We start from the raw sequence: 2,469 nt of genomic DNA on the forward strand, positions 1-2,469 counted from the left end.
CCTCCAGGGTCACCTTCTATTGGATTCACAGGTGATGCTGCCGCCAGGGAAGCTGCAGTGGCGGGAGCCAGGATGAGCGGCTGGTCCTTGGATGGGACTCATGCAGTGCAGGACTGGCCAACCTTTCCTGTGGCCAGTCCCCTGGACTCGGAGGCTGTGCCCCCAGAGCAGGCATAGATATAAAACAGACAACTGTGCTCCAATGAAATGCTAGTTTCAAAGGCAGGGGGGTCGGGGGCTTCAGCCAGAACCTGCAGACCCTGCTACAGAGGGTGTCTGCCCACCTCACTGGTCCTTGGCCTCTCGGTTTCCCATATAAACCAGCAACCAAACACAACACAGAGACACTGAGAGGAGCAGGCACGGTCAGTCATGACTCAGAGCAAAAGTCCTCGTTGTTACCTTTCTCCAAAGGCTTCCTACCCACCCAAGCAACCGCTGCTTTTCAGGAGAGGAGGGAACATGAGATTGCCAAAGGAAGTGAGGTCAATTTCAACAAGGATGGGAGCACTTGAGAAGGGGGCGGGGTGGAGACAAATGGGCCAGCAGGAGCAGGCGCTGACTCATTAACTGGGCGCTGGCGCCTCTCCTGCCTCTGTGCCTGGCTTTCCCACAGGGCTCCTGGCTCCTGGCTGGCTTTTGCACTGCAAGCACCTCAGAGAAACAAAGGAGGTCAAACTGAATCTCTTTATTAGTTGTTATAGCAACAACAAAAATATTGCAGAGGCGTTGAAAACGCCACTGGGGAGCCCACTTCTGGAGCTGCAATTACTTGTCCCCTTCCCGTGTGTGACCAGAGCATGGGGTCACATTTGCACCTGTGTGCCCAGAGGCCTGCGCCTCCTGGCATCCCACTCTCCCTGCTGACTCCAGAAGCTGTCTCGCTTAAGAACACCTTACCGATCGCCTCTGGGTTCCAAGGTCCAGCTAATGGGAACTCTCTATTTCTATCTCCTGGAGCATGGGTCCTCAAACTATGGCCCGCGGGCCACATGCAAATACAAATATTATATTTGTTCCCGTTTTGTATTTTTACTTCAAAATAAGATATGTGCAGTGTGCACAGGAATTTGTTCATAGTTTTTTTTAAAAACTATAGTCCGGCCCTCCAACGGTCTGAGGGACAGTGAACTGGCCCCCTGTTTAAAAAGTTTGAGGGCCCCTGTCCTGGAGGTTTCCTGAAATGGAGTGCATACCCACCTGCATGGAAAAACCTAGAGACGAGGATTGAAAATGTAGATTTATGGGTCCCCCCAGACCTACTGAGTGAGCATCTTTTGCCAACATATGATACTTAGAGCTCAGAGAGCAGAGTGTGGGTGGCAAGATCTCACTTAGCACAGATGTAAGCACACTGATGTCACCAGGTCTTGCCGCGGCTGAGTCAGATCACCAGATATTAAACCAAAGAGTTGCTTTAAAATCAGCTAACTTCCTGGCTGGTGTGGCTCAGCAGTTGAGTATCAACCAAAGCTCTAAGAGGTCACTGGTTCAATTCCCGGTCAGGCCACAGGCCAGGTTGCCTGTTCGATCACCAGTGGTGAGTGTGCAGGAGGCAGCAGATCAATGATTCTCTCTCATCATTGATGTTTCTATCTCTTCCTCTTCCTTCCTCTCTAAAAATCAATAAATATCTATATGCTAGAGGCCCAGTGGCCCAGTGCACGAAATACGTGCACTCGAGTGGGGGTTCCCTCAGCCCAGATTTCGAGAGGGTGCAGGCCAGGCTGAGGGACCCCACCAGTGCACAGGGCCAGGGAGGGACATGGGAGGTTGGCCAGCTGGGGAAGGACAGCAGGAGGGCTCCAGTGTGTCCAGCCCATCTTGCTTGTCCCCATCAGCTGTACCCCAGCAGCAAGCTAACCTACTGGTCAGTGTCTGCCCCCTGGTGGTCAGTGCACATCATAGCAAGCAGTTGAGCGGCCTTAGCATATCATTAGTATATTATGCTTTGATTGGTTGAATGGCTGACCAGACAACCAGACACTCAGCATATTAGGATTTTATTATATAGGCTATAAAAGGCTAAGTGACCATCTGACCTACCAACCGTCCAGTTTGGTAGCTATGACGCACAATGACCACCAAGGGGCAGATGCTTCAACTGGCAGCACACTGACCATGGGGCGGGGGTTGGTGGTGCAGATGCTCAATGCAGGAGCTGCCAAACTGTGGTGAATAGCCCTCTTGCAATCCGAGATCCCTTGGGGGATATTTGAGAATCGATTTCATCTCAATCCCCACAGGCCAGGCCAAGGGACCCCACCTGCTGGAGGGACCCCCGCTCACTCTGCAGAAGCCCTTTGAGCTGCAGCACCACCCCAGATGCAGCCGGCCAGGGAGGAACCACGGGAGGTTGGCTCTAGGACGTGTCTGGCCCATCTCACCCAGTCCTGCCCCGCCAGCCACCTTCTAATTAATTTTCATTCAATGTGCACGAATCCATGATTATATATATATATAATCCAT

Source organism: Myotis brandtii, unplaced genomic scaffold (assembly GCF_000412655.1).
Source record: "Myotis brandtii unplaced genomic scaffold, ASM41265v1 scaffold1606, whole genome shotgun sequence".
NCBI lineage: Eukaryota > Metazoa > Chordata > Mammalia > Chiroptera > Vespertilionidae > Myotis > Myotis brandtii.